Here is a 27,001-nt window from a genome sequence, read left to right on the forward strand (position 1 = left end):
TCTTCTACATGTTAACCTCCAGTTGAACCAGCACCATTTGCTGAAAATGCTATCTTTTTTCCATTGGATGGTTTTGACTCCTTTTGTCAAAAATCAAGTGTCCAGAGGTGTGTGGGTTCATTTCTGGGTCTTCAATTCTATTCTACTAGTCTATCTGACTGTCTCTGTACCAATATCATACAGTTTTTTCACTACTGCTCTATAATACTGTTTGAGGTCAGGGATAGTGATTTCCTCCAGAAAATTGTTGAAGATAGTTTTAGCTATCCTGGGTTTTTTGTTATTCCAGATGAATTTGCAGATTGTTCTGTCTAACTATGAGGAATTGGATTGTAATTTTGATGGGAATTGCATTGAATCTGTAGATTGCTTTTGGTAAAATGGCCATTTTTTTACTATATTAATCCTGCCAATCCATGAACATGGGAGATTTTTCCATCTTCTGAGATCTTTAATTTCTTTCTTCAGAGGCTTAAAATTTGTATCATACAGATCTTTCACTTGCTTGGTTAAAGTCACACCGAGGTATTTTATATTATTTGGTGCTATTATGAAGTGTGTCATTTCCCTAATTTCTTTCTCAGCCTGTTTATCTTTTATGTAGAGGAAGATTTATTTGTATGTAGAGACTGATTTATTTGAGTTAATTTTATACCCAGCCACTTTGCTGAAGTTGTTTATCAGGCTTAGTAGTTCTTTGGTGGAACTGAGGAATATTGAATAGCTGAGAAGCACGTAAAGAAATGATCAACATCTGTAGTCATCAGGGAAATGCAAATCAAAACAACCCTGAGATTCCATCTCAGGCCAGTCAGAATGGCTAAGATCAAAACCTCAGGCGACAGCAGATGCTGAAGAGGATGTGGAGAAAGAGGAATACTTCTCTATTAATGATGGGATTGCAGACTGGTACAACCTCTCTGGAAATCAGTGTGGAGGTTCCTCGGAAAATTGGACATTGCACTACCTGAGGACCCAGCTATACCTCTCCTGGGCATATACACAAAACATGCTTCAACATACAACAAAGACACATGCTCCACTATGTTCATCGCAGCCTTATTTAAAATAGCCAGAAGCTGGAGAGAACCCAGATGCCCTTCAACAGAGGAATGGATACAGAAAATGTAGTACATCTATACAATGGATTACTACTCAGCTATCAAAAACAATGACTTCATGAAATTCATAGGCAAATGGATGGAACTAGAAAATATCATCCTGAGTGAGGTAACCCAATCATAGAAAAACACACATGGTATGCACTCATTGATAAGTGGCTATTAGCCCAAATGCTTGAATTACCCAAGATGCACAGACCATATGAAACTCAAGAAGGATGATCAAAATGTAGATGCTTTACTCCTTCTTTAAAAAGGGGAACAAAAATATCCATAAGAAGAGATAGGGAGGCAAAGTTTAGACCAGAGACTGAAGGATCAGCCATTCAGAGCCTGCCTCACATGTGGCATATATATCCACCAAAACTAGATAAGATAGATGAAGCTAAGAAGTGCATGCTGACAGTAATCAGATTTAGATCTCTCGTGCGAGACACAGCCAGAACATGTCAAATACAGAGGCAAATTCCAGCAGCAAACCACTGAACTGAGAACGAGACCCCCATTCTCAGTATTAGAGAAAGGACTGAAAGAGCTCAAGGGGCTTGTGACCCCATAAGAACAACAATGCCAACAAACCATAGCTCCCAGGGACTAAACCACTACCCAATGGACTGACCCAGGGCTCCAACTGCACAGGTAGCAGTGAATAGCCTTGTTGGGGCACCAGTGGAAGGGGAAGCCCTTGGTCCCGCCAAGGTTGGACCCTTAGTGTAGGGGATTGTTGGGGTTGGTGGTAAGGGGGGGTGGATGGTGAGGGGAACACCCATATAGAAGGAGAGGGGGAGGAGTTAGGGGGCTGATGGATAGGAAACCAGGAAAGGGAATAACATTTGAATGTAAATAAGAAATACCCAATTTAATAAAAATGGAAGAAAAAAATGCCCAGAGGCAACAAATTCAATGAGGAGGCCAGGAAGAATTCTGCCCAAAGTAGTTCAGCAGGAACCCAGTCTTACCACCTTCTCGAGATCTGATGTCTAGTGAAGAATGCATTGCTGCCGTTTTAAGTTGTCCATTTGTGCTTGTCAAAAATAACTTTGTAAACTAAACATAACACATTAATATAAATAGATAAATAAATATGCTAAAAAGAAGAATATCAAAAATTCTGTAGCCAGTAACAACTATGACCAGGCCTGCTCATGTTATAATAGACTGTTTAACATCTTGGACTAGAGAAGCTACTGCAACAATTCCAGTTTGTTCCTTTCACTGTTAGAAGGACCCTGTCCTCTCAACACAAGTCAAGTGCTTATAATCTAGGTTGGGACAATTTTGTGGGATTGCTCAAGTTTGTTGCTGATTGAGCACATAGAGCCAAGATTCTACCCAGACAGAGACCCACTCTACCTTTACTTTAGCATTTATCCTACACTTCTTTCATCCACTGTTGCCTTACAAATAATACCATCTCTTCTATGACTTGTTGCATCTGAGCATATCCAGTCTTGAAAGACTTAACCAGTCAGTAAAACTTTTGTCCAGGATGCAATGCGTGAGACTGAGAACCTCGATTCTCCCCAGTGTGCAAGCTCTCCATTGGGTATTTATAGAAAGCACACTCCCAACTCTTATGTAGGGGAGGAGAATTTCTTGGGCTCCCACAGTAGTAGGATTACACATTGCTACATATTTAAAAAGATCAAGTGCCATCCATTCTGTGAGTCAGGGCTCTCTAGGGTAGCAGAAGCTACATAAAGAATACATTTCATTAAGGATTTACTGGATGAGATTGGCAATGATGATATATGATAATGTGATTCAAGAGGGGTGGAAATGTCCAAAAGGCCATGCTTAGCTTCCTTGTGTTTAATTTGGGATTGGGTTATTTGGTTTTCCTTTGGGTTATGAGATACTCCAATCTCATCTGCTGCATAAGTTGTTCTTTCTTACAACTATTAATTTATGCAATCTATAACCAAGGCATCTTTTGATCTCTTGAAATTGTGTATGTGAAAGTGTGTGGGGATAGACAGATCACACACATGCATTTGTGTATAGATGCATTATCTTCATCTCCCTATAATAGACAAAAAATGAAATACACTGACAGAGATTTGTGCCTGTGCCTGGGTGCTCATGGTCATTCTGGAATTGTACAGACAGACACGTTCTCATGTCTCTTACTGTAGGATATAAGCACATCTGCACTGCATCCAGGAAGGCATACTTTTAAATCACTATTGTTATGTGTGTGCATACAAATATATTTAAGACTATGTGGTAACCGTTCCTCTGATCTGCTGAAACGCATCATCATCACAAAACATGGCTGGTTTATATATTCCACATTATGAATAAAGCTCCATTCTCTGCTTGTGTATTGCTTTTGTTTTTCTTAAATCTCTTGCTCAAAAGTAGATTGGTTGGAAATGAATTATGAATAATAAGAAAAATACCGTGCTATATTTTCCTGTTTGTTTCTTCTCACTCTCATTGGCCCAGCTACATCTTGACTGGATCATTGTCTAACTGTGCATCTCATGTGCAAAATTGTTTGAAAGTGTTGTCCTGTTGAAGAGAGGAAAGTATTTAGCAACCTCTTATTTTAAGGTATTTATGTCTTATTAAGTTTTTCATATCAAAACATTGTAATCATTTTGGGTAATGCTATTTTGATTAATCTTTCAATATTATGAGTCTTTTAAAAAACAGATTAATTTGCTGCTGATTCGGTGGTATTTTGTTTCTTATCCCTATTTATTTTCATCAGATATAATTAACGAAGTAATAATAGTTTAGCCTAATTTGTTTTTCCTTTTAAAACACAAATTTAAGGCATTTCTAAGTAATGATAATTATGACATTATGAAGAAGAATGGATGTGTTCGCCTCATATTTAGGGGTGCTTTGAAGCTGTACAGAGTGTCCAGGTTGACTTACTATGTCTCTTTTGCAAGAGAATCCACAGAACCCATAGTTTCATGAGAGAAACCGTAGGGTCTGCATTTTCTGCAGTAAGAGTTTCACTTTTGCTACTGCATGTTCTATTATATGAGAGCTAGGATGATTGGGTAAGACACCCGGAGAACTGTTGCTAAAACATCCCCATTCCTAGCATGAAGAACAGTGAAAGGCACTCGCTTATTTTTCCTCAGACCTCAATGCATTCTAGAGCATGTCTTCAATAAGAGTCACAGTCCCTCAGAGAGTGAGCCAGCTTTTGATCCTTTAGAGTTGTATAGCAGATAGTTTGAATCTAAGTAATACCTTTGAATTTTTGCCTATGTTCATAAATAAAGAGTTTTTAGAATTTTAAAGGATGGTGATATAAGATCAATGTTCAAGTTGCCAATGTTCTTGGGAATTTTTAAAACAAAACAGAAGTTTCTCCCTTTCAGATATCCAGGCCCACAAACAGCATGCTAACATTTTTCTTGGATGTTACAAAACACAACAATTTCCTCATCAAACATGTAAATTCAGTGTTAAAATTGTTAAGTACGGTTGAAAACTCACAAGTATCCTGTTATAAATATTCCATGCCCTCATGCATTCAATTTCTCTTTCTGCTCACATGGTTATCAGAATATCTGGCTGTGAGTCATGCTTTAGTAACATTGACTTAAGTCTTTTTCTGTTATTTTAGTTTTTAATCACTTCATAGTTTTATCCAACTTATTATTGTTATTTACTCTGCATTCACAGTCCTTTAAGCTTTTCTAAATAAACTAGGAATTCAGTGCTTGGCCTCTGAAGATAGGCCAAATTCTGTATTAAAACCAAAGGACTAATTGTTATTGAATGCACATATGTATGTTTTTATACATACATACATACATACATACATACATACATACACACATATATAAACACACACACACACACACACATATATATATATATATGCTGTATACACAGATGTATATAACATTATCAGTCTGCATAATGTTTCTTGTTTCTGTGATTTCAGGGCTTTTCATTTGGTGCTGGGCAACCAGATGGTGTACTCTTCCCTGGGGAGTCCCATCCCCAGTTTTTCTCAGTTGTCCATAGTTCTTTGTATGGGGTTGAGGCCTTATGGGCTTTTCTTTGTCCACATTGATATGTTCATTGGAAGGAGAGTGGGAGGGGTAATAGAGAGTTTGGAGGGAGAAAAGGAATGGAGAAATACTCTAATTATATTATAATCTCAAAAATAAAATAAAAGTTTTTAAGAGAACAAAGACACTGGGACTGACGTAAATGTTAAATTCTCATTGTCTTGGTTTTACAATTTGTTCCTGTTTGTCCTTTGATGTACTATAATACAATAAAAGTAGTGTTTGCCATACAGTGGAGATAATCCCTCAAAATGTGTAAAATTTTAATTTCTATTGAAAGTATTGTCCTTGAAGTTTATAAGGCCATTTCCATGGAAATAATTTATAAAAGAAATGGGACTGTGGCAAAAGATTAAGGAATTGACTACTTGAAAAAGATGCCACAAGCTTATTTTTATTGATCACATTCTTATGGTTTCTATGTAATTTTTAATTAGAGTAAACCACTGAAAATACAATATTCTGTTTTTTCCCACCCTGAAAGATTTGGTTCTGTTTTGACCCTTTCAACTTATAAATGGACAACATATTCTACAGAGAGTTTAGAAAAGTCAAATCTGTGATGATCTGTCCTTCACACAACAAGTAAGTTATTTTCTGGAAAATATAACTTAAAGAAGAGGTATTCGAACAGTGGTATACCACTGCCATTTTGTGCCTATGAGGTATTAAATAAAACCCTCAGTGTAGGACACAGTTTTTCTTCCTATGAAGTGACTGGTTAGAGCATCTCCAGAGACACTCAAATCAATGCAGGCTTATTGCTATTGCTCTTTATTACCAATTATAATTATATGGTATTATCCCAATGCTGAGGACACCATACTACAGGTCCATCTTGAAATTTCTCATCTTCATGAGACCAGAAAACTCACTCCCTGATGGCTAGTTTCATAGAACTGGAGAGTTCTATTCAGCTTGCCAGGAAACAAAAGACTTCAGTGGTTTTACCCAGGGTTGGCACTTGGATGCTGAAACACTGACCTGCTAGATAAGATGTGTCCACTGGTATAACAGCTAGGATATTTTTGCAGTTAACCAGCTGCTCTCTTGATTGGATTTAAGGCCTGTTCTACAATCATGGTCAAAAACCAGTCATAAGCTCTAGGGGAGAACCTATTTATTTTACTTTAATGAATGGCGGTATTGTCAAACTTCCCACTGAATATTTATGCTCATCTCCATCCATCTGTGCTATGCTCAGCCTTGATCAGGAATGGGTATTGGTTAATGTACCGACTTCAGACTCTTTGGTACTTCTTTAGACTCAGTCATTTAAATGACTAGGAATAAGGGACTATGTCTATTTAGCTGAAGATGAAATATCTCTATCAGCTGCCTCCACCAAAGCTCAGGCAAGATCACTGAAGAGGGGAAGGAGAAAAACACATGAGTTTGAGGATAGTTAGGAATGTTATGAAGTGCTCTTCTCTAGACATGACATGGTTGTTGCACACATGAATTCACAGAAGCTGTGGCTACATGTACAGGGCACACTAAGATCAAACCAGGTAAAAATCTGAGCATGGGTGGAGGAGGACTTCCAGAGACCCTACCCCTAGCAGACGAGCAGAGGATGGTGGTGGTAAGGAGAGTCCGTTTTTGTTAAAGGATAACTGTAAGTTCATTCACAGTTAATGATTCTAATGCACACACAGATAGAACAAACTGGATTCATTTGTAAATTGATGAATACAAATAATAATAAAACCCTCACAAAATACGATGGGAGAGTTCTAGAGAACTCTGGAGAAGGTAGATGTGATCAAGAAACATTGTATGTATGCATGGAATACTCAATGACTAAATCAAAGTGTTATTTTAAAAATGGAGATGCTACTAATACCTACTTTATTTGGTTGTTAGGAAAATTAAGTGAGATGGATTATATGGAGCGCTTGAGTGCCTGGCAGATCAAAAACCCTGCAGAAACCATTTTTACTAAAACTACACTAAGGCAAGATGGAGTTGATTTATTTTCAAACTATCCTAACATTTAATTCACAAAATATAGAAGTGGCATAAAATGTTTTTTGAAATCTGTTACTATTTTTCTTTTGTTAATGATGTTTTTGATCTTAGAAGAAGATAATGACCTAAGTGTTAAGAACTGTTATGGAAGATGAGTAGAGCATGTAACTGTTAAATATACCCAAATAATTCATCAGTTAATTTTGCAAGATAAATATAAAATGATTGGATATTTTTATTACTGTCAACATGAGTATTTAAAATATTGATTAACACAAATGTCTTTCCTTAAGTTTCAGGTGTTTGTAAGTACAGTATGTGTGTGCTCTTTCTCTTTCCATCTCTCCTCCCTCCCTCCCTCCGTCCCTCCCTCCGTCCCTCCCTCCCACCATCCTTTCCTCCCTCTTTCCCTTGCTTTCTCCCTCCTACTCTTTCTGCCTGCCTATTTTGTGGACTGATACTGTGAGAACTAACCCGGAAGTACACTTTGACCACACAACAGATCTGCTGACTACCCTTGGTCTGGAGCTTCCCACCCTTTACAACCAAGAAAAATAACTGTTTACTCTTGGTTTCACCAGCAGATGGTGTCAGGTTCAATGGCCTCAGGTGACCAATAGAATATCATGAAGTTAGGAAATAAAAAACTGTCTGTTAATTCATCAAGGTTTTGCCCAACAACAACATATAATTTATTTCTCCATTACTTAAATGTATTGCGGTTTTTCCAAACTGAGAATTCAGCGACTTCTGTGAATTACATTGGGGGGGGGGGTTGCAGTAGAGAGAGGAAGACGCGGGTTGGCAATGTCCATGCCCTTTTAATCCCATTCAGGAAGCATTTGCTTAGTCTCTCTCAATGCTATCACAGCTAACATTTGTGTGTGTTTGCTTTCTTTATCTCAGCTCCGGTAAATCCATGAAAAACAGATGAAAGTCAAATCTTTCATTATTCCTAAATCCGTGATTATGACATGTTTCCTCACAATGTGTCCCCAAAGAGCGTGAGAAGCATCTGTAACCACACACAGGTTACGGTGTTGCTCCCTCAGTAGCGTTTTGCCCATATGGAGCTTAATTTTGTAAACTACCTATAACTAGGTATAAAATTCAAACCGAAAATAGCAATTTATCACAAGTGTCCAGCTGGCTTCTCTTTCTAAGTGGTTATTTCCTAATCTGAAACCCAGCCATTTACTGCCCACTTCCATTTTTTGAGCTATAAAATCAATAATAAGTAGCAAAAACATTCCCTTGAGAGAAGAGCCAGGCATTCCAACTGGGAAGAAGTAATGAAGGGCAAGGCCACAGACTTGTGTGCTTGGATTTTAAAATAAAAAACAAAATGTGGAAAAGGGGGAGTTGTTCTCTGCGTTAGATTGATCAATAATTCTCCCTAAATGTTCTTTAAATCAAACCTTTAGAGAAAGATATTTGCAATTAGTGTAATCTTAGGAAGATATTTGTGAATTTTGCAGAAGTATTGATCTTGCTGCAAGATGTTTTAGCATTATCTGTCTAAACTACACATTTTTAACCCTTCTCAAGTTAGAATCTTGAAATGTTCCTTGTAATTTTGAAAAAACTTTTTTTTCCTCTGAGAAAGTACATTACCTTGGAAATCATTAACCATACAACTGTGATGACTAGAAATATGCTAAGCTATGGAAAGCCAGTTCTTACCTGACAGCTGCTTGACTATAAATATATGAGCATGTACACACACACACACACATAGGTTAATATGGGTGTATGTACATGCCTTTGTATTGGTATACATTTACATTTGCATATGCACTTAACATATGGGCAGCACATACATACAAGTACACATAAAATTCTGCAAGTTGTTTGATGACAGAGTATCTTTTATAGATTTGTGCTGTTTAATTTTTCTCTACAAGGGTATTAATATTCAAGTGAAGTAACCACTCTATGAAAATGGAAACTTTTGTGTAATCCTCTGGTTTATAGCATTTATCAAATTCTTTGTCCTTAAGAGCTCAAATGCTAGTTGATAAACGTTAAGTGTAAAACCTATGAGACTATAGGGGAATATTGGTCCTTGTAACACATTTGCATCTCATAGAATTCTGTTCCTTGAAAACGGCATGATGGCCGATTCTCATTTTGCAGGTGGAAATCGCATACAGAGAGAAGTTTAACTAAGATCATGCTGCTAATATATGTTTTGCTAGAATTTGAACTAAAAGGGGATCAAATTCTGAGGCTTTGACTTTTTCATTACATAACTCTGACTTCCATAATAAAAATCCATGCAATAGAATTAAATGTATCAGAAAGGAACCTGCAATTAAAAAACAATTGAGTACAATAGACAGTAAATTAGTCATATCTGGACTGATTGGTGAAATTTTCACGGAAGAACAATTTGATTACGCCCTAAAATTAGATTAGGTTAATTAAAAAAAAGAAATGTTTTAATGTGAAAAATTTGGAAAACCAGACATCACAAAATGTGTAAGAGGAGAAAATAGAAAAAATAATTAGCTACAGGGTAGAGCTGAAGATGACATTTTGGAGAATTTGTTGAAAATGTTGACGAGCCAAATTCAAGAGACCTTTAATAGAAGTCCGTGAGGTTTAAACAAGAACTTGGGAAAAACACTAAATAAGTGCTTTTTATTAAGTTAATTCACAATGTAGGCCTTGGACCATAGTGATGACTTTTAGTGTAAACATTTGTACAATGATAGCAGTGCGCAGTCTGCTGAAGTTATACAATACAGGCAAAGCTTAAAGTTGAGGAACTTCAAATGTGAGATAAAGAAGAACTATTCACATAGGAGTCAAATTATTTTCTCTGGTACCTAAGATCCTAAGCCCTGTACAGTGTGGAGAGATTGTGTTTCTTTCTGTGTACAAGGCATCTGTTGTTTACGTAGGCTCACATATCTACTTCCTCAAACATTTGTTTCCTTACAAGGAAAATTTTTAAAATTCTTCTAGCATTGGGAACTCTAGAAGAACAGGGTTAGCAATCATCCTACTGTGTAACTGATTCCCGAATGTGCTTTTCTTGTCTAAATATCTCCATATCCATCGATCAGCCTTTCCATCTCCTCTGCCCACTGCTCTTCTCATTCTCTGGTAACTGCTGTTCCATTCCCAGGTGCTGCAAAATCCAGGTTTATAATAGACTTTTACTACGAGTGAGATCACATTGTACTTGCCTACTTTTCTTGCTTTATTTATACCTCACACAATGATCTTCAGTTCCATTCACGTTATTGACAAATGTTTGATGCCCATTTCATGGTTGTATAAGTAGATGATCTGTTTATCAAGATAGTAGAAAATTAAGATTGCTTTTATTTCTCAGCTGGTATTAGCAGCGCTGCAATGTATGTGGGAGAACAAATACCTCTTCCACACATTTGTTTCCCTCTTTTTAGTTATATACCCCAGAGGAGCATAGCTGAAGATCAGATACTAGTTCTCCTTTTACCTTTTGCCTTCCTTGTTGGGTGAGGTGATGTAATTCTATTTTCCTTTGCATTTCTCTAGTAACTAGGGATGCTGAGCATTTTTTGTATATGCTATTCTATTAAGGCCTGTTACCCATTTGAATGAATAATTTATTATTATTACTATTGCTATTATTGTTATTTCTTGTGTCAAGGATTTACATGTCTTTATGTACTTTGATATGATTTTTCTTGTCAGATATTTGGTTTGTAAGCATTTTCTCTTTTTCAGTATATTTCTCTCTGTTGATTGAGTTTTGTTTTGTTTGCCCCTTTTTGTAGACTTAAGGTTGCAATCCAAGCCAAAATGCCAATAACATTCTTCAGAGGTATCTAAAAAATAATATTAAAATATGCATCAGGTCATAAAAAATTGAATAAGCAAGGTGATCTTGAATAAGGACAAAACAGGAGATATTCCACCATCTGACTTCAAAATACACCACAAAACTGTGGTCACAGCAATGACATAGAATTGGCATAGACACAGACACCTACCTATGGGCCCAAAAGAGAACAAAAAAAGTGAACTGACAGATGCATAGGATGCCAATAAACACTCCTAGTAAGTATAATAATTTCAGTAAGTACTATTGACAAAATAGATACCCATTTGAAGAAGAATGGAACCAAACCTTTAGAAGCTAAATCAGTTGCTGGAATAATCTGCATCTCATACAGGAGAACAAAACTATTCACTATTCTAAAAGCACATGCCCATGAAACATCATGTAAGTAGTGGTGCAGGCCAAAGCAAACGGGTTGATAGGCAGAGTTACAAAACAAAGAAGGCACAAGTGCGTAAGGGAAGCAATAATTGGCTCTGTGAAATAGGTGAGGCAGAAGGTTCAGCTAGTTTTAGTTGGTGTTGGCTTGAATACTGAACTAGGCCAAAGGATTCTGATTGCACAGCAGGAAACATCTTTCTAGAGAGCACAGCTTGTCAGTGGTTAAGAATCAAAGGAAGGGCCAACCAGCAACTGCTCCACCTGGGGATCCATCATGTCTGCAGACACCAAACTCAACACTGTCGCTGTGGTCAAGAGGTACTTGCTGACAGGAACCTAGTGTGGCAGTTCCTGAGAAAGTCCAGCCAGTAACTGATCAATGCAGATGTGGATGCTTGGAGCCAACCATCAGACTGAGAGATGGGGGAGCTTATGGAAGGTCTGGAGGACAGGAGGGGAATTGCAACCCCATTGGAAGAACACAGTAAGCAAGCCTGACCACCCAGTTCTTCCAGAGGCTAGACCACCAACCATGCAGTGTAGTTGGAGGAGATCCAGGGCTCCAGATTCGTATGTAGCAGAGGATGGCCTTGTCTGACAGCAACTTGAGGGGAAGCCCTTGGTCCCAGGCAAGCTTGATGCCCCAGTGTAGGGGAATGCTAGAGTAGTGCAGTGGGAGAGGGTAGGTGGGTGGGGGAGCACTCTCATATAGACAAAGGGGAGGGGGAAGGCCAGATGTGGGATGGGGGTGGTGGTGGAGGGGTAATCAGGAAGTGGAATATCATTTGAGATGTAAATGAATGGAATGTTCAATAAAAAATTAAAAAAATGAAATGTAATATGATGTTCCATGTTACGACAATGTATTACATGTTTCAAACTTTGGAGTGAATGATATGATGCACTGTTTGAGCAGTGAATTCCCTTCATTCTCTTTTAAATGGCAAAAAATAAAGAAGCACACCAATAAGATGAAGATGTTGTAATCTAATGTTTCATATACTTAGAATATATATGTGGTTTTTATAGATATTACAAAATATGATTTTTTATTTACAACCAAAGCCATTAGGAAGAATAATTGTATCTCTTAATCTTTGTAACAAATTCTATCAAAGATATCATTTACTTAACTTTAGAAAATCTTTCAAATATTTGATTGATAAGGTTAGTATATATTTAAATTTTGTGAGTATAAAATTTGGTATTTGGAATGAATATGTTATATAAACACTGTCCTTGTACTTATAAATATACATGCATCATATACAAACATGGTAAAAAGTAATGCATTGAGTTCTTGTCTATGTATGGAGAGGATATTTCACTGAAAGAGAAAATATGTGAATTATTTTGGGATTTAACTCACTTTAAGATTTTATTACACATAGTTCAATGAAGTAGTTAAAGAAAATGTATTTAGGCTCTCTGCTCTTCCCTGTTCCAGAGATAGCCACATCTTCTCGTGCAGGGCCAGCCTCGTCTCATAAACAAGATGGTGAAGGTTGGTGTGAACGGATTTGGCTGTATTGGGCACCTGGTTACCAGGGCTGCCTTTTGCTCTGCATCTGGCACAGTGGACATTGTTGCCATCAACGACCCCTTCATTGACCTCAACTACATGGTCTACATGTTCCAGGATGACTCTACCCATGGCAAGTTCAACGGCACAGTCAAGGCTGAGAATGGGAAGCTTGTCATCAACAGGAAGCCCATCACCATCTTCCAGGAGCGAGATCCTGCTAACATCAAATGGGGTGATGCTGGTGCTGAGTATGTCGTGGTCTCCTGGCGTCTTCACCACCATGAAGAAGGCTGGGGCTCACTTGAAGGGTGGAGCCAAAAGGGTCATCATTTCCACTCCTTCAGCTGATGCCCCCATGTTTGTGATGGGCGTGAACCACGAGAAATATGACAACTCCCTTAAGATTGTCAGCAATGTATCCTGCACCACCAACTGCTTAGCCCCCCTGGCCAAGGTCATCCATGACAACTTTGGCATCGTGGACGGGCTCATGACCACAGTCCATGCCATCACTGCCACTGTGGATGGCCTCTCTGGAAAGCTGTGGCGTGATGGCCATGGGGCAGCCCAGAATATCATCCCTGCATCCACTGGCGCTGCCAAGGCTGTGGGCAAGGTCATTCCAGAGCTGAATGAGAAACTCACTGGCATGGCCTTCCGTGTTCCTATCCCCAATGTATCCGTTGTGGATCTGACATGCCACCTGGAGAAACCTGCCAAGTATAATGACATCAAGAAGGTGGTGAAGCAGGCGTCTGAGGGTCCACTAAAGGGCATCCTGGGCTACACCGAGGACCAGGTTGTCTCCTGCGACTTCAACAGCAACTCCCACTCTTCCACCTTTGATGCTGGGGCTGGCATTGCTCTCAATGACAACTTTGTAAAGCTCATTTACTGGTATGACAATGAATATGGCTACAGCAACAGGGGGGTGGACCTCATGGCCTACATGGCCTCCAAGGAGTAAGAAACCCTGGACCACCCACCCCAGCCCAGCAAGGATACTGAGAGCAAGAGAGAGGCCCTCAGTTGCTGAGGAGTCCCCATCCCAACTCAGCCCCCAACACTGAGCATCTCCCTCACAATTCCACCCCAGACCCCATAATAACAGGAGGGGCCTAGGGAGCCCTCCCTTCTCTCTTGAATACCATCAATAAAGTTCGCTGAACCCCCCACCCCAAAAAAAGAAAAAAAATGTATTTGAAGATGTTAGTCAACTCCTCTCTTTTCTAAAAGGTTATGATACGTTGTGTTTGCTCCTTGATTTTTCACTTTCTAAGGAAAAGTACAAACTTCAGAAATGAAAACATCACCACATTGCACATTAAATGAATCAAGATAGTGCAGTTTCAAGAGTTTCTGCATTTGGTTATGTGCTCCTACTTTTCCTGGGAAAAGAACTTGATGATCTTGAGCTGTTCTAGACTCCACACCCCATTGGCTTTGCTAGAAGAGCAGAGAGCTAATGTCTAGCAAGGATCTTAGGTGTGTCTTGTGTAAATATAGTTTCACAGGTTATGTTAGAACGTTCTGAATTGAATAACGAATGTGATGTGTAGGCCTAAGTAATACTGGTTAATCAATAAAGAAATTTATGTATACACTTCTCAAACTGCTGTTGAGAAAATGAAATTTCCTGCAAGGCTCTTCATTCTAGCACAATAGAGAGGTATCTACCAAATCAATCTAGTTTGCTCTATTGTGTTTGATTTTTTAAAGAAATGGCTGTGAAGTTTTCTCTGTATAGACAAGTAAACAGTTAGTTCAATGGGCTTAAATATTTGTAGGTCCATGTGGAGCAGTTGGAGAGTAAAGATGACTGAGTAAATCTATGGGTCATGGTAAAAATTGATGCACCACAAGGTTTGGGGGGCATTTCTAGGTTCAGCTTTATAGAAATTTTGCCTTACAAAATATTTTAAACATTGATCAGTTTTTTGTTTGCAACCTGAATAGAAATTGCTGTTAATGAATTTCACAGGAAGAAATCAAAAACGATATCAAAGATTATTCAGTATATAAAACAAGGTTATGAAACTCGCAGAAAGCTTTTAATTAGATATTTCTGAAGCCACATTATTAACCTATGACAGAAAGTATTCATATAAAAAATCCTAGTCAAATATTCAACCAAAGGTTTTCTTAAGTATCTTATTAGCAACTGCATGGGCAGAGTAAGAGGTAATACATACACAAATATTTTGAATGAAAATCAGTAAAACCAGTTAAAAAAATAGTTGCTCTACAGATGGAATTTTTCTTTTAAAATATTTTAAATTTTGCTGTTGATGTTGTTTTATCTGGCATAGATATTAGAAAATGTTATTTTTATTTCTGAAATAATTACCATATTTTCAAGTGTGGATTCTAAACCTAAAAATACATGAAGGTTACTTTTAATAAATAAGGATTGAGTGACATCTTGCATGTTTGTTCATAGAGGCTAATTAATTTGGTCCATGGGCAATTTCACCATCAAGACTTTAAAATATAAATGATTAATAATAGACTTGCTTCATCACTAAATTATAGCTCTGATTTTCCATGATAAAGACTTCTACTTTGTCAAACGTATATTGAATGTCCACTAGTGAACACAGTGTCACCATTTATAAATTTAAAAAATTAGATGAAGTGCATTGCTAGAGAAATTGCAAGCGAGTAGTATAGTGGTTGAGGTGGAAAAATGATGGGGCAGAGAAAGAGTTAACCAAAATGAAAAGTCCAGAAAAACCCTAAATGGGATACTGTGTTAGATAACCCAATAAAGCTTATATTAGAGATAGCAGAGCACATGAATGGGAGTGGGTCAATACTGACATCCTAGTGTTTAAACAAGGGCTCTTGGAAGTAGGGCAAAAGAGATACAAGAGAATATTAACTAAAACTAAAGATATATGAAGAAACTTATGAAACCCTACTCTTGTGTAAACTAATTAAAAGTATAAGTTTAAAAAAAGGAGTTTGAGTAAAAGTATCCATGTTAGGGAACACATTAGTGTTCCCAGAAGAGGGGGTAATTAAATGAAAGTCTCAGTGCCAGACATGAGTTATGTCCCTGAGAGTTATTACTCATGGGGGACCCAGAGGCACCTCAAACAATACAGGCTATTGAAAGTGCTCTTTCCTTGCAGAAGATAACTCCCTTGCACAAGATAACTGTATCTTGATGAGACCCGTTGCTCCCACATAATTTCATTGCTAACATAGAGAAATCATTCTTGACCTGACCAGGTCACCCTACTCCTTCTGGCAAGCTCTCATACCGCCAGAAGTTGCTCTGAAAACTCCTGAGGGTGAAACATACCTTAAGGTTTTCCCAACTCAAGAACTTTCATGCTTTCATACTAATTTACCAGGCAAGATATACTGCCTGGTATATCTTGGTAAAGTAATGGAAAAGTTTTTTGAGGATTAAATACTCTGTTGACTAGATTTGATTTCTTTTCCACAGAAGGAAATATGAAATTATCAATGAATAAGTAGAAACAAAATTGGGCAAAAACCTCAATATCTTGAAGGAGGATATATTTCAAATCTGATAATCCTATTTGACTGAACTCTGATTTTATATTTATTTTTGTGGCTGATTATGTGTGCACATACATGTGTCTTAGTATGGGTATGTGCATGTGCCTGCAGATAGCTCTGGATGCCAGAGATTTTGGAGCTCATATGAAGCTGAATTTAAAGTTCATTGAGTCATGAAACATGGATCCTGGGACCAAAATTCTGGTTCTTTGCAAGAACACTGTGTGCTTTTAGTCCCAGAGCCATCTCTTCAGCTACTAACAAATATTTTAATGAATTATGTAAAATGGATTATTGATGCTACAAGACTTTATAAAACAGACAAGAGGGAGGAGGACGTTGCCACGAAAGGAGGTGGACCTTGAATATGTGGTCAGGAGAAACAGGAAGTAACAAGAGAGTTCCCTTCTGTCTGGTCCATTCTGCCGGCACAGACCGCTATCTAGTCTGCTCCCAGGAAGACACTATATCTTGAGGCATACCAGACGATCCACTGCACTCAAAGCATTGATACCACATCCTGAGGCATCCCAGGAGATCTGCTGCCCCCAGGGCATCTGACACCAAAAAGGGAGACATCCTAGGAGATCCACTACACCCAAAATACCACAGCTTGAAGGCATCCCAAGAGTTCTTCTGTAAATAGGGCAACTAGGCAATGGACACCAGAATCTGAAGACCTTCAGGGGCCTCTGTGGCATGCAGGACAACTGACCCAAAAGACTGAAAGCCTCCCTAGAGTGCAGTTGCACACAAGGAAACAGAAAAGACAGTTCATTGAACCCCTGGAGAACACAGGAAAACCATTTGACTACTCTTCTGAGATCCAACATTCTGAAGGCTTCCCAGGATATCTACTGCAGCCAGGGCAATAAATCAGCAGCTTCTATGCTCCACTGAATACCCTCCAGTTGGAAGGCCCCATAGGAGGTCTGCTACAATCAGGGCCGCAGGCCTACCAGAAGACCTGTTGCAACCCAGGGACAAAAGAGGCAGACTCCAGATAGAGTCACCCAGACTAGCAAACATTAGAGATGGTGAGAAACAAGCACAAGACCATAAGCAATAGAAGCCAATGTACGTAGGCATCGTCAATGTAGGCATCGTCAAAACCTCATTCTCCTACCACACCAAGACACTTGAAAATCAAGAAGCTGACCAAAAATCCTATCTCATGAAGGTAAAGGAGTCCTTTAAAGAGAATAATAACTCACTGAAAGAAATACAGGAAAACACAAGTAAACACCCATTTAAGAAGCCCTTAAAGAAAAAAAACAAATAAATCCCTTAAAGAAATACAGGAAAACAATCAAACAGGTGAAGAAATTGCATAAAGCAGTCCAAGACCTAAAAGTGGAAGTAGAAACAATAATGAAAACACAAATGGAGGCAAAACCACACAGAGACCCTACCAAAAAAATGGGAGGTTAAGACCAATCTCGCTTATGAATATTGATGCAAAATTACTCAACAAAAATTTGAAAACTGAATCCAAGAACACAACAAAACCATCATTCACCATGATCAAGTAGGCTTCATCCCAAGGATTCAAGGTTGGTTCAATATGTGAAAATTCATTAATGTAATCCACCATATAAACAAACTCAAAGAAAAAAATCCACATGATTATCTCCTTAGATGCAGAAAAAGCATTTGACAAAATACAACATCCCTTTGTGTTAAAAGTCTTGGAGAGATCAGGAATTCAAGATCCGTACCTAAACATAATGAAAGCAGTATACAGCAAACCAGTAGCTAACATTAAACTAAATGGAGAGAAACTTGAAGCAATCCCACTAAAATCAGGGACTAGACAAGGCTGCCCACTCTCTCATTATATATTCAATATAGTACTTGAAGTTCTAGCTAGAGAAATTAGAAAACAAAAGGGGTCAAGGGGGTACAAATAGGAAAGGAAGAAGTCAAAATATCACTATTTGAAGATGATATAATAGTATCATAAATGACCTCAAAAATTCTACAACAACTTCAGCAAAGTGGCAGGATAGAAAATTAACTCAAATATATCAGTAGCCTTCCTTAATACAAATAATAAATAGGATAAAAAGGAATTAGGGAAACAATTCCTTTCACAATAGCCACAAATAAAATAAATTTTCTTGGGGTAACTCTAACCAAACAAGTGAAAGATCTGTATGACAAGAACATCAAGTCTCTTAAAAAAGAAATCAAAGACTTCAGAAAGTGGAAAGGTCTCTCATGCTCGTGGATTGGCAGAATTTAGATAGCAAAAATGACCATTCTACCAAAGGCAATCTACAGATTCATTGCAATCCTCATCAAAATCCCAACAAAATTCTTCAAAGACATGGAAAGAACAATTTTCAAATTCATCTGGGAAGTCAAAAACTCAGAATAGTAAAAACAATTCTTGACAATAAAAGAACAGATGGGGGAATCCACATTCTTGAATTTAAGCTGTACTAAAGACCAATAGTGATAAAAACTGCATGTTATTGGTATAGAGACGGACAGGTTGATCAATGGAATAGAATTGAAGACCCATAAATAAGATCACATACTTACAGACACTTGATATATGACAAAGAAGCCAAAAATATACAATAGAAAAAATAAACCATCTTTAATAAATGGTGCTGGTCTAACTGGCCGTCTGTACATTGAAAAATGTAAATAGATCCATATTTGTCACCATGCACAAAGCTCAAGTTCAAGTGGATCAAGGATCTCAACATAAAACCAGACACATGTAATCCAATAGAAGAGAAAGTGGAAAAGAGCCTTGAACTCACTGGCACAGAAATTTCCTAAACAGAACTCCAATGGTTCATAATCTGAGATCGAGAATTGATAAATGGGGGTCCAGATTAATTAAAATTGCTCTTCCTCCTACAGGGTTGCCCTTCTCCTCAGAGGGGTCAGCAGCTTTTGTTCATTTGTTTGGTAACCATATCTGCATCTGACTCTCTCAGCTGCTTGTCTGCTTGTTGGGTCTTTCGGAGGGCAATTATGATATGTCCCTTATATACTTAACCCTCAAGAGACTAGAGGCCCCAGGAAGTTTAGATGTCTGGTGAGGTGGGTGTGGTGGGGACATCCTTGTGGAGACTGGGAGGAGGTGATGGGATGTGGAATTGTCAGGAGGGTAGACTGGAAGGAGAAGTAGAATCTGGACTGCAAGAATTAATTAATTAACTAATTAATTAATTAATTTAAAATAGAAGTGATAAATGGGACCTTATGAAACTGGAAAGCACTTCTAAGGCAAAGGACATAGTCAATAAAACAAATTGGCAATCCTACGGATTGGGAAAAATAATCTTCATTTACCTCACATCCAGTGGAAGGCTAATATACAAAATATATAAAGAACTCAGGAACACCAAAACCCCCAAAAACCCAATCAAATAATGGAGTTTAGAACTAACCCAAGAATTCACAACAGATGAATTTTGTATGACTGAGAAGCACCTAAAGACATGTTCAAAGTCCTAAGTGATCAGAGAAATGCAAATCAAAACGACCCTGACACTCCACTGTACACCAATCAGAATGGCTAAGATTAAAATCTCAGGTGAGAACACATGTTGGCAAGGATGTGTAAAAAGAACACTCCTCCACTGCTGGTGGGATTGTAAACTGATACAACCACTCTGGAAATCAATCTGAAGGTTCTTTAGAAAACTGGAAATATATGTAACTAATGATCCAGCAATAGCACTCTTGGGACTATACCCCAAGCATGCCCCAGCATGCCACAAGGGCACATGTTCCACTATAATCATAGCGGCCCTATTTGTGATCGCCAGAAGCTGGAAACAACCAGATGTCCCACAACAGAAGAATGGATACAGAGAATGTGGTTCATTTACACAGTGGAATAATACTCAGCTATTAAGAACGAGGACATCCTGAGTTTTGCAGGCAAATGGATGGAACTAGAAAATATCATCCTGAGTGAGGTAACTCAGATCCAAAAGGACGTGCAAGTTTGGTTCTCACTAATAAGTAGATATTAGCCAAAAACAAAACAAAACAAAACAAAAACAAAGCAACCAAACAGAAAAACCAAGTACAGAATATTGAAGATTCAGTCCACAGAACTAAAAAATGTCAACAATCTGAAGGGCTCAAGTTAGGATGCCTCAGTCTTACTTGGGAGTGGTAGGAAAAAAACCACATGGGATGTGGGGAGGGAGGGAGGGACCTGGAAGCAAAAGGGAACACAAAGCAAGAAAAGTAGAAAATTTGGCTGATGGAAACCGGGAAACTGAGACAGACACAGATACCTAACATCAACAAATGGCCTGAAGTCAGGGAGCCCTGTGGTTGAATTAGGAAAGGCCTGGAAGAAGCTGAGGAGGAGGGCAATGCCATAGGAAGACCAGCAATGTCAACAAACCCTGACCACTGAGATCTCTCAGACAGTGAGCCAACAACCAGATAGCATACAGGAACTGGTCTGAGAACCCTGACACGTATACAGCAGACGACTGCCTATTCGGACCTCAGCGAGAGAAGATGCACCTAACCCTGGAGAGACTTGAGGCCCTAGGAAGTGGGAAGGCCTGGTGGGGGTGGGGGTGGATGGATGGGACTATTCTCTTAAAGACAGGGATTATGACGAATGCGATGAGGAACTGTGGAAAGGTAGACCAGGCAGGAGGTAATGACTGGACTCTAAAAAAAATAATAATGATAAATAAAAATTTAAATGGACTCACTATTTTATCTATTGGTTCCTTACCAAAATATGATGTGACTATAAAATTCTTAGTGCTTCCTTATAAATTCTTTTGATTATTAATTATTATTTTTATTTATCCAACCTGGATGATCCAATCCACAATTCCCTTGTAAGTTTTAGATATTTAGTGCCAGACCCGGTGAGAGAGAGACCCAACCGCCTGGTCAGGTGGGCACTCCTGAGGCTGCAGAGCGGAAGAGACCACCAACACTGCTCACCCCTGCCCACATCCCTGGCCCAAGAGGAAACTGTATAAGGCCTTTGGGCTCCCGTGGGGGAGGGCCCAGGAGCAGCAGGACACCTGCCAGAGACACCGCCGGACCCTGAAGGAAACAGACCGGATAAACAGTTCTCTGCACCCAAATCCCGTGGGAGGGAGAGCTAAACCTTCAGAGAGGCAGACAAGCCTGGGAAACCAGAAGAGACTGCTCCCTGCACACACATCTCGGACGCCAGAGGAAAAAGCCAAAGACCATCTGGAACCCTGGTGCACTGAAGCTCCCGGAAGGGGCGGCACAGGTCTTCCTGGTTGCTGCCTCTGCAGAGAGCCCCTGGGCAGCACCCCACGAGCGAACCTGAGCCTCGGGACCACAGGTAAGACCAAATTTTCTGCTGCAAGAAAGCTGCCTGGTGAACTCAAGACACAGGCCCACAGGAACAGCTGAAGACCTGTAGAGAGGAAAAACTACACGCCCGAAAGCAGAACACTCTGTCCCCATAACTGACTGAAAGAGAGGAAAACAGGTCTACAGCACTCCTGACACACAGGCTTATAGGACAGTCTAGCCACTGTCAGAAATAGCAGAACAAAGTAACACTAGAGATAATCTGATGGCGAGAGGCAAGCGCAGGAACCCAAGCAACAGAAACCAAGACTACATGCCATCATCGGAGCCCAATTCTCCCACCAAAACAAACATGGAATATCCAAACACACCAGAAAAGCAAGATCTAGTTTCAAAATCATATTTGATCATGATGCTGGAGGACTTCAAGAAAGACATGAACACACTTAGGGAAGCACAGGAAAACATTAATAAACAAGTAAAAGCCTACAGAGAGGAATCGCAAAAATCCCTGAAAGAATTCCAGGAAAACACAATCAAACAGTTGAAGGAATTAAAAATGGAAATAGAAGCAATCAAGAAAGAACACATGGAAACAACCCTGGATATAGAAAACCAAAAGAAGAGACAAGGAGCTGTAGATACAAGCTTCACCAACAGAATACAAGAGATGGAAGAGAGAATCTCAGGAGCAGAAGATTCCATAGAAATCATTGACTCAACTGTCAAAGATAATGTAAAGCGGAAAAAGCTACTGGTCCAAAACATACAGGAAATCCAGGACTCAATGAGAAGATCAAACCTAAGGATAATAGGTATAGAAGAGAGTGAAGACTACCAGCTCAAAGGACCAGTAAATATCTTCAACAAAATCATAGAAGAAAACTTCCCTAACCTAAAAAAAGAGATACCCATAGACATACAAGAAGCCTACAGAACTCCAAACAGATTGGACCAGAAAAGAAACACCTCCCGTCACATAATTGTCAAAACACCAAACGCACAAAATAAAGAAAGAATATTAAAAGCAGTAAGGGAAAAAGGTCAAGTAACATATAAAGGGAGACCTATCAGAATCACACCAGACTTCTCGCCAGAAACTATGAAGGCCAGAAGATCCTGGACTGATGTTATACAGACCCTAGGAGAACACAAATGCCAGCCCAGGTTACTGTATCCAGCAAAATTCTCAATTAACATTGATGGAGAAACCAAGATATTCCATGACAAAACCAAATTTACACAATATCTTTCTACAAATCCAGCACTACAAAGGATAATAAATGGTAAAGCCCAACATAAGGAGGCAAGCTATACCCTAGAAGAAGCAAGAAACTAATCGTCTGGGCAACAAAACAAAGAGAATGAAAGCACACAAACATAACCTCACATCTAAATATGAATATAACGGGAAGCAATAATCACTATTCCTTAATATCTCTCAATATCAATGGCCTCAACTCCCCAATAAAAAGACATAGATTAACAAACTGGATACGCAACGAGGACCCTGCATTCTGCTGCCTACAGGAAACACACCTCAGAGACAAAGACAGACACTACCTCAGAGTGAAAGGCTGGAAAACAACTTTCCAAGCAAATGGTCAGAAGAAGCAAGCTGGAGTAGCCATTCTAATATCAAATAAAATCAATTTCCAACTAAAAGTCATCAAAAAAGATAAGGAAGGACACTTCATATTCATCAAAGGAAAAATCCACCAAGATGAACTCTCAATCCTAAATATCTATGCCCCAAATACAAGGGCACCTACATACGTAAAAGAAACCTTACTAAAGCTCAAAACACACATTGCACCTCACACAATAATAGTGGGAGATTTCAACACCCCACTCTCATCAATGGACAGATCATGGAAACAGAAATTAAACAGTGATGTAGACAGACTAAGAGAAGTCATGAGCCAAATGGACTTAACGGATATTTATAGAACATTCTATCCTAAAGCAAAAGGATATACCTTCTTCTCAGCTCCTCATGGTACTTTCTCCAAAATTGACCATATAATTGGTCAAAAAACTGGCCTCAACAGGTACAGAAAGATAGAAATAATCCCATGCGTGCTATCGGACCACCACGGCCTAAAACTGGTCTTCAATAACAATAAGGGAAGAATGCCCACATATACGTGGAAATTGAACAATGCTCTACTCAATGATAACCTGGTCAAGGAAGAAATAAAGAAAGAAATTAAAAACTTTTTAGAATTTAATGAAAATGAAGATACAACATACTCAAACTTATGGGACACAATGAAAGCTGTGCTAAGAGGAAAACTCATAGCGCTGAGTGCCTGCAGAAAGAAACAGGAAAGAGCATATGTCAGCAGCTTGACAGCACACCTAAAAGCTCTAGAACAAAAAGAAGCAAATACACCCAGGAGGAGTAGAAGGCAGGAAATAATCAAACTCAGAGCTGAAATCAACCAAGTAGAAACAAAAAGGACCATAGAAAGAATCAACAGAACCAAAAGTTGGTTCTTTGAGAAAATCAACAAGATAGATAAACCCTTAGCCAGACTAATGAGAGGACACAGAGAGTGTGTCCAAATTAACAAAATCAGAAATGAAAAGGGAGACATAACTACAGATTCGGAGGAAATTCAAAAAATCATCAGATCTTACTATAAAAACCTATATTCAACAAAATTTGAAAATCTTCAGGAAATGGACAATTTCCTAGACAGATACCAGGTATCGAGGTTAAATCAGGAACAGATAAACCAGTTAAACAACCCCATAACTCCTAAGGAAATAGAAGCAGTCATTAAAGGTCTCCCAACCAAAAAAAGCCCAGGTCCAGACGGGTTTAGTGCAGAATTCTATCAAACCTTCATAGAAGACCTCATACCAATATTATCCAAACTATTCCACAAAATTGAAACAGATGGAGCCCTACCGAATTCCTTCTACGATGCCACAATTACTCTTATACCTAAACCACACAAAGACACAACAAAGAAAGAGAACTTCAGACCAATTTCCCTTATGAATATCGACGCAAAAATACTCAATAAAATTCTGGCAAACCGAATTCAAGAGCACATCAAAACAATCATCCACCATGATCAAGTAGGCTTCATCCCAGGCATGCAGGGATGGTTTAATATACGGAAAACCATCAACGTGATCCATCATATAAACAAACTGAAAGAACAGAACCACATGATCATTTCATTAGATGCTGAGAAAGCATTTGACAAAATTCAACACCCCTTCATGATAAAAGTCCTGGAAAGAATAGGAATTCAAGGCCCATACCTAAACATAGTTTAAGCCATATACAGCAAACCAGTTGCTAACATTAAACTAAATGGAGAGAAACTTGAAGCAATCCCACTAAAATCAGGTACTAGACAAGGCTGCCCACTCTCTCCCTACTTATTCAATATAGTTCTTGAAGTTCTAGCCAGAGCAATCAGACAACAAAAGAAATCAAAGGGATACAGATCGGAAAAGAAGAGGTCAAAATATCACTATTTGCAGATGACATGATAGTATATTTAAGTGATCCCAAAAGTTCCACCAGAGAACTACTAAAGCTGATAAACAACTTCAGCAAAGTGGCTGGGTATAAAATTAACTCAAATAAATCAGTTGCCTTCCTCTATACAAAAGAGAAACAAGCCGAGAAAGAAATTAGGGAAACGACACCCTTCATAATAGACCCAAATAATATAAAGTACCTCGGTGTGACTTTAACCAAGCAAGTAAAAGATCTGTACAATAAGAACTTCAAGACACTGAGGAAAGAAATTGAAGAAGACCTCAGAAGATGGAAAGATCTCCCATGCTCATGGATTGGCAGGATTAATATAGTAAAAATGGCCATTTTACCAAAAGCAATCTACAGATTCAATGCAATCCCCATCAAAATACCAATCCAATTCTTCAAAGAGTTAGACAGAACAATTTGCAAATTCATCTGGAATAACAAAAAACCCAGGATAGCTAAAGCTATCCTCAACAATAAAAGAACTTCAGGGGGAATCACTATCCCTGAACTCAAGCAGTATTACAGAGCAATAGTGATAAAAACTGCATGGTATTGGTACAGAGACAGACAGATAGACCAATGGAATAGAATTGAAGACCCAGAAATGAACCCACACACCTATGGTCACTTGATTTTTGACAAAGGAGCCAAAACCATCCAATGGAAAAAAGATAGCATTTTCAGCAAATGGTGCTGGTTCAACTGGAGGGCAACATGTAGAAGAATGCAGATCGATCCATGCTTATCGCCCTGTACAAAGCTTAAGTCCAAGTGGATCAAGGACCTCCACATCAAACCAGACACACTCAAACTAATAGAAGAAAAACTAGGGAAGCATCTGGAACACATGGGCACTGGAAAAAATTTCCTGAACAAAACACCAATGGCTCATGCTCTAAGATCAAGAATCGACAAATGGGATCTCATAAAACTGCAAAGCTTCTGTAAGGCAAAGGACACTGTGGTTAGGACAAAACGGCAACCAACAGATTTGGAAAAGATCTTTACCAATCCTACAACAGATAGAGGCCTTATATCCAAAATATACAAAGAACTCAAGAAGTTAGACTGCAGGGAAACAAAAAACCCTATTAAAAATGGGGTTCAGAGCTAAACAAAGAATTCACAGCTGAGGAATGCCGAATGGCTGAGAAACACCTAAAGAAATGTTCAACATCTTTAGTCATAAGGGAAATGCAAATCAAAACAACCCTGAGATTTCACCTCACACCAGTGCGATTGGCTAAGATCAAAAACTCAGGTGACAGCAGATGCTGGCGAGGATGTGGAGAAAGAGGAACACTCCTCCATTGTTGGTGGGATTGCAGACTGGTAAAACCATTCTGGAAATCAGTCTGGAGGTTCCTCAGAAAATTGGACATTGAACTGCCTGAGGATCCAGCTATACCTCTCTTGGGCATATACCCAAAAGATGCCTCAACATATAAAAGAGACACGTGCTCCACTATGTTCATCGCAGCCTTATTTATAATAGCCAGAAACTGGAAAGAACCCAGATGCCCTTCAACAGAGGAATGGATACAGAAAATGTGGCACATCTACACAATGGAATATTACTCAGCTATCAAAAACAACGTGTTTATGAAATTCGTAGGCAAATGGTTGGAACTGGAAAATATCATCCTGAGTGAGCTAACCCAATCACAGAAAGACATACATGGTATGCACTCATTGATAAGTGGCTATTAGCCCAAATGCTTGAATTACCCTAGATCCCTAGAACAAACGAAACTCAAGACGGATGATCAAAATGTGAATGCT

General features: G+C 38.8%; 1 pseudogene; it reads left to right on the plus strand.

Annotated features, from left to right (window-relative positions):
• Positions 1-12,849: 12,849 nt before the first annotated feature.
• Positions 12,850-14,006, plus strand: LOC108350230 (glyceraldehyde-3-phosphate dehydrogenase pseudogene; annotated as a pseudogene).
• Positions 14,007-27,001: the final 12,995 nt, after the last annotated feature.

This window comes from Rattus norvegicus, chromosome 2 (assembly GCF_021556685.1).
Source record: "Rattus norvegicus strain SHRSP/BbbUtx chromosome 2, alternate assembly SHRSP_T2T, whole genome shotgun sequence".
In the NCBI taxonomy this organism is placed as follows: Eukaryota; Metazoa; Chordata; class Mammalia; order Rodentia; family Muridae; genus Rattus; species Rattus norvegicus.